A 13451-nucleotide genomic window follows, 5' to 3' on the forward strand; every position below is an offset into this window, starting at 1 on the left:
CGTTATGACATTTCACGAATGATCGCTAACATATTTTGATATGTTTTTTCCGAGTAATAATATGTTTTACAAAACAGAAAAAAACCTCCTGCCTCCGAATGACATACAGTTACTCGCAGATACAAAGGGTATAACTGTTACTTGGTCTCATCCGTCGCATAGATCAGACGATACGAGTTTGCAGTTCAAAATAAAATGGAGAGTAAATGACTCAGTGGATGAGTTGTCAGACAAAGTAGCAGGTACAGTCAACAAATATAAGATTCCTGATGTTTTTCCATGTGCAGATTACAAAATTACTGTGATAGCATATATAAGTAAATTCGACGATACTGAACGTGGTATGTTCTTTAGAGAAAGTGAACCCAGTGAGGAAAGTACAATAACAACCAAAGGTAATAATTTCTAGGTTTCAGTGTATATATATGAAAATCATTTAAAGCAGAGTGAACTTGTCCATTTTAATTTTTTTTTAAATATGGATTTGAAAAGAATTCGATCATTGAAACGTTGTTCATTATTTTCCTGCCAATAAACATGATGAAAGTAGAATACATTTGGCAGGGATTGATGTCTGATGTCTTATGGTAAGATGAGAGTCAATTACCAATCCGTGTTGTCTAATCCCGTGATATAAATTATCAACTTGTTTTATGAGTAACACAAATGTTGTCACATGTGGAGCAGGGTCTGCTTACTCGTCAGGCAACTGAGATAACCCAAGTTTTTTGTTGGGGTTCTCGTTGCTCATGCTTTAGATTCTACGTTGTGTTTTGTATAATTTCGTTTACCGTTTTTAGATTCTCTCTTATGGCGTTTGCAGTTTGTGTGTGATTTATAAATGTTTGAATGACTGTTTGATATTTTTCGCTTTTTTTTTTCTACTGCTTTAATATTTACAAATAAAACAGAAATGTGTCTCTTATAAAATAGTTTTTGAGCTTTAGATAAAACATTTGTTACGATATTTTCTATGAGTATTGAGTTTTGCCACCTTTTAGTAGGAGTTACAACACTATGAATCGTCAGACAATAGGTTTTTCACTTTTCCTGATGTGATTCCAACATCATTTTAAACCATTCACATATGTAAAGATTACCAGTAGTATTAAACCCTACGGTTACGAATAGAGTGTTTTGAAACTAAAAGTGATATCTGACCTACCTTGTTGTATTCTTTGGCATTTAATTTTTTTACAATTTGTTCAACCTGAATATTGTAGACTAAATAAATCAGATTCAATACTAGTGTTCTGAACTGTATTCATTTGCAATATTGAAATCCGTGAAAAAAATATACGTTAATGACTTTAATCATCGAATTTCTTGAAACGACTGAAAGCCACACCACTAAATGAATTTAAATTCTTACAATTCACAATTATTATATTTTTTTTAATTGAAAAAACCATTTCCGCCAAAGGATTTGAAAGCTTCGACCGATTTCAAAGGCATTTATTTGACCTGGTCTGTACCGGAATATCCAATGCTAGATACGATCTTACACTTTATAGCGGAAGTCAAAGCTGGAAACAAAAAAATTATCAACGTATCGTCCGACAAAACGTGTGTGCTCATATCTGATGTGTTCCCGTCAACATCTTATTCCATTCGCATGTCAACATGTGTAAGAACAGGGAATTATATACAAACAGATGACAACCAATCTAGTGTATTTAAAACTGAGAGTGAATTTACTGATGGGATCCAATGTAAAACACGAGGTATTGTGCAATAAAACCAGTTGTTGACATAAATCAACAAGTGAATACTAATCAATTATATAGGAACAGATAGGCATCATATAAACAAAGAGATGTGAATTAATAGCCAATAAGACAACTGTTCAAGTTCATATGAATTAGATGTAGGCAATTATAGGCAACAGTATGGCCTGTAACAGGAGAAACACTCATACCGTATAGTCGGCTTTAAAATGCCCCGACATAACAATTTTATAGTAAAGTACATTGTAGTAGTTGGTATCGGTTTGATATGCAATCAAATTTTCAGATGTTTTTTTTATAGTAGTATTCAAAATAAGTAATAAATAATCATACCACATCTTCTTTCTTATAGATATGGTATGAGTGTCATTAAAACAACTACATTGTATTCACAAATAATCTAAACGTGTAAATGACTACAGGTCAACATAAGACATAACAATCATAGTTTTTAAAAGTAGCAGAATAGCTGGTATTTTTTTTATATCTTTCATAATAGAATTTGATAACTCACCTACCGTATTGTAATTCTTTTGCATTTCATTTGAAATAAAAAGTTATCTATTTTTTAAATCTAAATTTTATAGATTTAATCAATGAGATTCAACAGAAGTGTTTCAACTTTATTATTTTGAAAAACTCAATCCTTAGAAAAACAAAAGGGATTATAAGTTAGCGACTTTAAGCATCGGGTTTCTTGAAACACCTGAAAGCCACATAATCAAATAAATCAACATTCTAACAATTCATATTCTTTTTTTGTTGGTAGCGCCATGTCCTCCAAATGATTTGAACGCTGTGGTCGACTTCAAAGGAATTTATTTGACCTGGTCTGTACCGGAATATCCAACGGTAGATAAGATCCTACACTTTATAGCGGAAGTCAATGCTGGTAATAAAGAAGTTATCAACGTATCGCCCCACAAGACGTATGTGCTTATATCTGATGTGTTCCCGTCAACATCTTATTCCATTCGCATGTCAACATGTGTAAGAACGGGGTATGAGAACCAATCAAATGCAATTAAAACTGAGAGTGAATTTACTGATGGGATCCAATGTAAAACACGAGGTAATGTACAATAAAACCAGTTGTTGACATAAATCAACAATTGAAAATAAATCAATTATATATGAACAGATAGGCATTATATAAACAAAGAGATGTGGAATTATTGTCAATAAGACAACTGTCCACCAAAAATTCAAATCAAGTGGATATTTAACAATTTTATAGTATAACAGTAGTTGGTATCGGTTTGATATGCATTCAGATTTTTTATAGTAGTTTATAAAATAAGTAGATATGGTTTGAGTGTCATTAAAACAACTACATTGTATTTACCAATGATCTAAATGTGTAAATGACTACAGGTCAACATAAGACATAACAATCATAGTTTTTTAAATAGTTGAATAGCTGGTATTTTTTTTATATCTTTCATAATAGAATTGGACATCTCACTTACCATATTGTTATTCTTTTGCATTTCATTTGAAATAAAAAAATCTATTTTTTTAACCTGAATTTAAAGATTTAATAAATGAGATTCAACAGTAGTGTTTTGACTATATTATTTTGAAACATTCAAACCCTAGAAAAAAAAGACTATAAATTAGCGACTTTAAGAATCGGGTTTCTTGAAACACCTGAAAGCCACATAATTAAATAAATCAACATTCTAACAATTCATATTTTTTTTTATTGGTAGCGCCATGTCCTCCAAAGAATTTGAAAGCTGTGGCCAACTTCAAAGGCATTTATTTGACCTGGTCTGTACCGGAATATCCAACGGTAGATAAGATCCTACACTTTATAGCGGAAGTCAATGCTGGTAACAAAGAAGTTATCAACGTATCGCCCCACAAGACGTATGTGCTTATATCTGATGTGTTCCCGTCAACATCTTATTCCATTCGCATGTCAACATGTGTAAGAACGGGGTATGAGAACCGATCAAATGCAATTAAAACTGAGAGTGAATTTATTGATGGGATCCAATGTAAAACACGAGGTAATGTACAATAAAACCAGTTGTTGACATAAATCAACAATTGAAAATAAATCAATTATATATGAACAGATAGGCATTATATAAACAAAGAGATGTGGAATTATTGTCAATAAGACAACTGTCCACCAAAAATTCAAATCAAGTGGCTATTTAACAATTTTATAGTATAACAGTAGTTGGTATCGGTTTGATATGCATTCAGATTTTTTATAGTAGTTTATAAAATAAGTAGATATGGTTTGAGTGTCATTAAAACAACTACATTGTATTCACCAATGATCTAAATGTGTAAATGACTACAGGTCAACATAAGACATAACAATCATAGTTTTTTAAGTAGTTGAATAGCTGGTATTTTTTTTATATCTTTCATAATAGAATTGGACATCTCACTTACCATATTGTTATTCTTTTGCATTTCATTTGAAATAAAAAAATCTATTTTTTTAACCTGAATTTAAAGATTTAATAAATGAGAATCAACAGTAGTGTTTTGACTATATTATTTTGAAACATTCAAACCCTAGAAAAAAAAGACTATAAATTAGCGACTTTAAGAATCGGGTTTCTTGAAACACCTGAAAGCCACATAATTAAATAAATCAACATTCTAACAATTCATATTTTTTTTTATTTGGTAGCGCCATGTCCTCCAAAGGATTTGAAAGCTGTGGCCAACTTCAAAGGCATTTATTTGACCTGGTCTGTACCGGAATATCCAACGGTAGATAAGATCCTACACTTTATAGCGGAAGTCAATGCTGGTAACAAAGAAGTTATCAACGTATCGCCCGACAAGACGTATGTGCTTATATCTGATGTGTTCCCGTCAACATCTTATTCCATTCGCATGTCAACATGTGTAAGAACGGGGTATGAGAACCGATCAAATGCAATTAAAACTGAGAGTGAATTTACTGATGGGATCCAATGTAAAACACGAGGTAATGTACAATAAAACCAGTTGTTGACATAAATCAACAATTGAAAATAAATCAATTATATATGAACAGATAGGCATTATATAAACAAAGAGATGTGGAATTATTGTCATTAGACTGTCATTCAAATGAAGTGGATATATGCAATCATAGGCAACCGTATGGCCTTTAACAATGAGAAACAATCATACAGTATAGTCGGCTTTAGAATGCCCCGACATAACAATTTAATAGTATAACAGTATTTGGTATCGGTTTGATAAGGATTCAACTTTTCAGACCTTTTTTTATGATACATATAGTTTACAGAATAAGTAGATATGGTATGAGTGTTGTTTACAGAAAAAACGTGTAAATGACTACAGGTCAACACAATCATTTTTATTATAAACACAACCAAATTTTTTTAGTAGGTTAAAAAAAATACCCGCATGCCTTAATTTGACGTATTTGAGAACTTCACACCTTACATCTAGCAAATTAACTCATCATCGATACCATGATTTGAATTATGTACGCTAGACTCGTGTTTCGTCTCCAAATGAAGCTCCAATCAAAACAGGTAAAAAGTAAATAAAGAGTTCGAAATTGAAGATCATTGCAGATTCAGAATTAAGAAAGCTTTTTCAAAATGCACCTAAGGTAATCTGTTCGTACAAAATCATATGTATCTAAAATAAAAATCAAGTTGTGTAAACAGACATTTATATCAGTGTTTAACAATCACATGATAAAATAATATCACTGTTGTTTTTTCTTATAGATCCTTTACCACCAAAGAATGTCACAGCTACTTCTAAATCAAATGGAATATTGGTATCATGGACTTGTCCTGACTATCCTCCACCTGACAAAATCCAATGCTATAAATTGATTATGACTAATCTTAACGCTGAAAAGCAAACAAAGGATATTAAACCTAACAAAAATGGCGACGGTAGTATTTTGATGTCGAGTATTTCTTCTAAAACTGAATATTCGTTTGCCATTACAACAGCCGTCGAAAGTCCAACCAGTCTTGAGGGAGTACGCCAATTACCATGTATTAATGATAGTAAACCCAGCAAAATCAGTATTTCTTACATTAGTTCGGAAAGCGGAATAAGAGGAGTCGTTAAACGTATCAAAAACAAAGCAACAGTTTTTTGGCCAGGGTCCTGAAGTCGCGTTTAAAACAACAATGATCAGTTTAATGAGTTTTAAACCAGGTTTAACCCACCATTTTCATTGGAAAATAACTGTACCAAGCCAGGAATGTGACAGTTATTTTCACTTGTTCTGTTAATTGATAGCGTATGATTTTTGTTAGTTTTTATAGACTTGAAGTTCGGTATTTTTGTTTAACATTTTTACTCGTTGCTGTCTGTCAAAGTTGTCTTTCTCTTTAGTCAGCATTTGTATTTCTCGTTTAATTGGTTCAAAAGATAAACTTCGCCAAAGCGATGTTAACTATAAAAGTTAGTCGATGAAAAATTTATTCTGTATCAAATGAAACTTAAAATAAGAATTTATTATTTGAAATAAATCTGTAGAAAAACACAACAGACAATCAGGTTACCAGCAGAGGCATTATATCAGTAATATAATATATTACAATGATTTCACTACCAATGTCATAAGTAAGAGTATTTGTCTTTTGATTGTCTTCAACGCGGCACCCTTTGTAGTTTTAAGCATCTTTAGTCAGTTACGGATAGTCAGATTATACAAAGAATCGTCGTGTGTTACATTGGTGGTGGTAAATCAGTACAAACACATAATACATATGAAAAAGTGTTAAAAGTCAAAGTTATAATAATTATTTATTTTACGTCCAGTGGCCAATTGTTAATGCATGTTCAGGCCAAGTTAACTGTTATATCATAAGTGAGTATTTCAAAAGATATTTGAATGGTTAAAAGAATGGTAAGCCTTTCAACAAGACACCTACTGACCCCTAAAAGTTTCCGGTGTTCAGAGATCGCAGCACTTCCTATACAAACAAATAAAAAGTAAAATCACAAAAAATAATGAATTCCGAGGAAAATTCAAAAAGGAAAGTCCCTAATCGAAAGGCAAAATCAAAAGCTTAAACACATCAAACGAACTGTCATATTCCTGACTTGGTACATGCATTTTCCTATGTATAAAATGGGGAATTAAACCTGGTTTTAAAGGTAGCTAAACTGTTCACTTGTATGTTAACGTCCGCAAAAAAATTGAACATGGCTGCGAATTTATACATCCAGCACAGCCACATGAATACACGACTTTTGCAAGGGAGTAAATTACGGTCGAAAGAAGACCAAAGTTATCCATATAGCAAAATTTGGGGTACTTTGCTAAATTTGCATAGCGGCCATTTTGCCTAATCATGATTACAGCAATTGCAATTACATTATACATGCCAATATGCCAATTCTTATGTCGAGTCAACAAGTTGTCCACATATAGTTGAATTGTACATGTTTCTGGGTTCTGTCAGTGTACAAATGAACATTGTGTACTTTGAAAACTTTCCGCATTTTAGTTTGAATATCGGAAGCGTAACCATAATATAATTGCTATATAAAATAACCAAAAATCCTATAAAAACAAGATTCAAAATAGAAGCAGATATTGCTCATGCTTTGTCCGCATTTTAGGGAAACACCTTGTTGGGTGAATTTTCAGGTTTAGTTACTTTTATCCTTAACCTGCCTTCTTACGCGATCGGCCAAATTCTTTTAAAAACATGATGATTTTATCCTTCCCGATTCGTAAAAAGTCAAATTTTAAGCATTTTTCCTTAGAATTGAACAATATTTTTACAAATATCCGCCAAAGGAAGTTTTCAAAGACATATTAGTTTAAGATCCAAGACAGAAAAGGGCTGGATTATCCAAAAACTTGATATGAAAAATATTTTCAATCTATAACTAAGATAAGTAATTTAATCAAAAGGGCCAAAGTCACGTGGTGCAAAACATATGGATAAAGTACCAATGATTTCGCCATATGCATATTCATATAACCCGGTCATCCTTTGGGGTGTCTTGGAAAGACTTATTTATAAAGAATAAATTATACAGCATCACCCACATGCACACATACGTCAATGCTCTATATATTTAACAAACTTTTCTTGCATATTCAGAAATTTGTGTTTTATCATTGCAAAGTTTTTATGAAACAACTCGCATTTTGTTTTTTACATGATTTTCTCTTTTTATGCAGTATTTTTCGAAATTGAAATCATTTAATATCTTACATTTTTGTAGTTTGTTTAAGATTCGCAATCATGAGCGAATGCACAAATTTCTGAATTTACAGTTTTTGGCATGTAGCACACGTATACGCGGTTTTAGACACTACAAAAGAGTTTTAATACACTTATGACTTGTATGGACGTGCCTTCCAGTCAACAATATTATCTGTCTTCTCAGTGATCTTATAAATGATCATTAATTGTGTTGTTACACAGTCTAGTGCACCATAAACATGTGTTGTTTAAAGTGAAGAATGATACTAGCGGACTGTGGACGAAAACCATACAAAACAGAAAAATTTTACAACCACTGGGTCGATGCCACTGCTGGTGGAGTTTTAATTCCCCGAGGGTATCACCAGCCCAGTAGTCAGCACTTTTGTGCTGACATGGATTATCATTGATATGGTCATATTTCTAAATTAACTGTTTACAAAACTTTTGAATTTTAGAAATACTAAGGCTTTTCTACCTCAGGACTAGATTACCTTAGCTGTATTTGGCAAAACGTTTTGGAATTTTGGTCCTCAATGCTCTTCAACTTCGTACTTTATGTGTCCTCTTTAGCTTTTTGGGATCCGAGCGTCACTGATGAGTCTTTTGTAGACGAAACGCGCGTCTGGCGTAAATACAAAATGTAATCCTGGTATCTATGATGAGTTTATTTACAACCACTGGGTCGATGCCACTGCTGGTGGAGTTTTAATTTCCCGATGTTATTACCAGCCCAGTAGTCAGCACTTATGTGCTGACATGAATTATCATTGATATGGTCATATTTCTAAATTAACTGTTTACAAAACTTTTGAATTTTAGAAATACTAAGGCTTTTCTACCTCAGGAGTAGATTACCTTAGCTGTATTTGGCAAAACGTTTTGGAATTTTGGTCCTCAATGCTCTTCAACTTCGTACTTTAGTTGTCTTTTTTAGCTTTTTGGGATCCGAGCGTCACTGACGAGTCTTTTGTAGACGTAACGCGCGTCTGGCGTAAATACAAAATTTAATCCTGGTATATATGATAAGTTTATGTACAACAATTGAAAAATACACAAATACAAATACGAACATCTGAATAGTTATTCGTCAATTTGTAATCTAACTGGAGTACTTTGAATACTTGTAGCGGTCGTTATCGCTTAGAAGTAACATTTTGTTTTACATATGATAGCTTCGATCTTTCATATGAACCCGTTGTACTTTTAAGCAGAAATTTACCAACAGAATGTTCAATATTTTTTCAACCTTTACATTCAGAACTGTTTAAGCAAAATATTGAGGAGGACAATCTAAATAAGAACTGATTATGAATAAAAAACCAAAAAATGCGAGAACAGAACTTTTAAGACAGAATAGTGAACAGAGAACTATTGATCCTTAAGTTTGTTATAATTCGTGCATGTTTGGTGTGCGCAAAACTGCTGAATCATCAAACATGTCTAATCTTTACAACTGTATATGCAACCTTTATATCAACAGTCTTAAGTTTCAATTATGAAAGATTTATCTTGTCTGTTCGAATTATCATGTTTACTTCCTTTTTGCAACATTGTTGTATTGCTGTAAAATAATTAAATCGGTATACTAACCTATATACTTGATTTCCGTCTTAGCAAACCTTATCGATTAAATTCTAGAATTAAACAATCAGACAAAATAGACATCAGTGGAATTGTTTTCACTCCTTGTTAAATTGACATCCATCCAAACCATGCTACCCCAGGTTAGATACGTTTCTGATATTAGTATCGTGCGTTCAGGAGAATGGTAATCGATATTGTATAGAAACTGGTTATACAATTGTGTTTTAATTATTACTGTTTTGGTTTGTTAATGTTTTACACAAGTTTTATAAGTATTTTAATTATGATCTGCTGATTGTATATACATATTGAAGTTAAAACAAATCGTTACGTCCGACGTTAAAAATCACAACCTCAGAATTAACAAGCTAACTACCATTCATCAATGAAATACCCCATGTAGACCAGCGCAAACTACTTATCAACATAGGCTGCTGAATATTTATTGAGACGTCAATTTATTGATTAATATGATTTTGTTGGTCATTTGTTTTGATTTTTGGATTAATTTCCAGGAATTTCTTTACCTAGACAAATTGGGTTTAACGTTTGCTTTTGTCGTGATTTATGGATTTCTCTTTTTCAATTGTCCTTGAAGGTCAATATTTTTGTTTAATTTTTCTCCTATTTATCGACATTCTATTAATTAAAATACATGACTGTATTAACCATGTGCAGTAAAAAAAATTAAACACAGTTAGTGTTTTGATCCGTTCACTAAACACCGCAGCTTTCCGTAACCTTGCCCTTAAGCTAAGTATTGTGAAAGATAAGATAGATATTCTTGGTGATGAGACTGATCCAACCCACTTTCATTTTTCCCAAGGACAGATTTAAAATCGTAATACATCACAACTATGAGTTCATTTTCATAAAGACATGGAGGCTATGATACGATTAATGATATCAATATAACAGAAACGATTAATAACATTTCAAATACCTATGAAGTCTTCAACAGACAAACAGATTGATATCTTATCTAACATATATATGTTTTCATTGAATAAAAAAGTGTACCAATCAACATATATCAGACAGTACTGTAGTTGGCAAGTATTTGTATACGAGATAGACAACTCAATATAATTGCAATTCTCTTAAACTGATATTATCAAGATGCTTGATTTCTTGATTGACAACATATTTGTTACGTTTCGAGGACGTGTTTTTTCAACGAACTGTCGGCACTCCCATGGACACCAATTGTGTCCCTCTTCTTGTCGACTTGTTTCTTTATTCTTGTAAGACTAACTTCATACAGGAACTTCTTAGAAAGAAATAAAAGAAGTAAGCAATATCCTTTAACTTTACTTTCCGCTATATAGATGATGTTCTCTCACTAAATAATTCCAAATTTGGTGACTATGTTGAACGCATCTATCCAATCGAACTAGAAATAAAGGATACAACAGATACTGTTTAATCTGCCTCATATCTTAATTAACATCTAAAAATTGATAATGAGAGTCTGTTGAAAACAAACTTTATGACAAAAGAGATGTTTCAGCTTCTCAATGGTGAACTTTCCATTTCTATGTAGCAACATTCCATCTGCGCCTGCTAAAGAAATCGAAGTATATGACTCACAATTGATACGATATTCCAGGGGTTGTATTTCTTATCATGATTTCCGGGATAAAGTGTTGCTGCTTAAAAGAAAGCTATTAAACCGAGAGTTACAAATGGTGAAGTTGAAATCATCCGTCCGTAAATTTTACGGACGCCATCACAAGTTGTAGATTATCTGTTTCACAGATGATATCGACTATGTTCCTTATGTCGTAAAACAATCCCATTCTCTTTTCACGAATGTGACCTACCGAATTAGACTTTTTACCGGGTTCGTAATAACATAAGCAACACGACGGGGTGGATCATGTTGAGCAGAATCTGATTACCTTTCTGTAGCACTTGAGATAACCCCCAGTTTTTAGTGGGTTCGTCTTGCTTAGTCTTTAGTTTTTTATACAATGTGTCTTTTGTAATTTTATTTGTCTGTTTGTCTTTTTTCTTTTTTATCCATTGCGTTGTCGGTTTATTATCGATCTATGAGTTTGATTGTTCCTCTGGTATCTTTCGCCCCTCTTTTGCAAGCATATAAATAGTATTTGTTTTGTTTATGAGTATTTTCAATAAAACATATGACCTTCAAATGAAACATTAAATCTGCATATCTCTAAACAGCTAACTACCTGCTCAGTATTGCAATAAATTATGTCAATTTACTTACAAACCAGCTCGTTCTGAAAAGAAGTTTGTTAGCTCTAGGAATTTTAAATAGTTTGCTTGGCAATGCCAACATTTATAGCAGTTAATGTAATATCGTAATACAATAGTTTATAGGTATCATGTTCGGTTGTCAGAGTTATGGTATTGACCAGATTTATAACATAAAAGTATTTTTCAAAATTATAAAGCCACTAAGGTTTCAACTCCCTCAGGCGAAGAGTACATTTGTTGTAATTGAATTTTGTTGTTATTCATCCCTTATGATAATACGGCCCATACCGTTTCTACGTATTCACACAACATTAATAATTAATGTTTGGGTTTGCGTATTTGAAGAAGATGCATTCAGTAAAAGGTTACGAGGCATAGAATGTTAAAATATTTCGTTCATTTAGTATAACTGAAAACCACTACTTGTGTATCTTCAGTGCGCGTAAGTACAGACACCTATTTTCTTTGATACTGACATTTTTATTACTTATTTGTATAGAATTCCCAGTTGATAAATTTGGAAAATTGTGAAAAATTAAACGAACATTAACAAAATCGGCATGAAGCATTATCCACTGAATTACAAGCATCTTTGGACAGACGCATACATATTTTGGCGGAATTAATCACCCTCCTTATGGAATGGTATTAATTTATCAACCAGTACAAATGCAATTAGGATTTATCTTAAAGACGAAATAAATAGACAAAAAGCAACAACTTTTGCAATGCCAAAATATAGGATGTATGAATATATATGGTCACAACTGTAAATCAATACATTTTAGGTTATGTTTCAAATAATCTATCAAATTCAAAGCGAGGCAGGAGTAACAGCCGCTTATAAACAGTGTCCTTTCTGATTCATGTTATTTAAGTCAGATTATTATATATATGTAAAAGATGTTATTTCGACAATTTTCACGTATTTAAAATGTTTTCTGTTTTTTTGGGTGTTTTTTTTTTTTTACTTCTCCTCACATCACATTACCAAAAAGTACAAAATCAGATACATTGTGTAATGTGTTCTGTTTGAATATTCTAAGACTATAATAAATGATAAGGACATATTGTCAAGATTTTCTACACATTATGACTTCTTGTTATTTGTTATTAATTGAAACTTTTAAATTAAGTAGGTCAAGATCTCTAATTGTAAATCTAACGCAGAATTTTTCATCTTAGCATTGTTAAAGATCGATACATGCATGCTTAAATTGAATGTTCATATAAACAGAACAAAAAAGGTTATCTCTCTTTCAACTTTTATACAAAGATGATTCAAATACAGTTATACAGATCAATGATAAAAGTATTACATGTTTGGACTGGAAGATTGTTGTTATTCAAAAACTTGGCTTCGGTTACGGTTTCCTTGACTTACATCAAGTTTCCGTCATTTTTGCACCACATGCGTAATAGATTCGTACTTAAAAATGTTGAGGAAGAATGAGATCAAAGAACTAGATCATTTTCATGTTCTGAAATTAGAGTAAGTTGTATACAGTTTGTATAAGTTTACAGGGAAATTATAACAACCATCAACGATACGTGATTTACCACAGAGTTGATAAATGCCAAAATATTACTATATTTTTATTATTTATTCAAGAACCTATTGTACACCAGCAGTCACTTTGTTCAAATATAAAAATAAGACATCAAATTTAAAATGTTTATGCTCATCAACTTTGTACTTGCTTGGTTTTATAACTTTTTTTATCTGAGCGTCACTGAT

This window comes from Mytilus californianus, unplaced genomic scaffold, assembly GCF_021869535.1.
Source record: "Mytilus californianus isolate M0D057914Y unplaced genomic scaffold, xbMytCali1.0.p SCAF_6, whole genome shotgun sequence".
Classification (NCBI taxonomy): domain Eukaryota; kingdom Metazoa; phylum Mollusca; class Bivalvia; order Mytilida; family Mytilidae; genus Mytilus; species Mytilus californianus.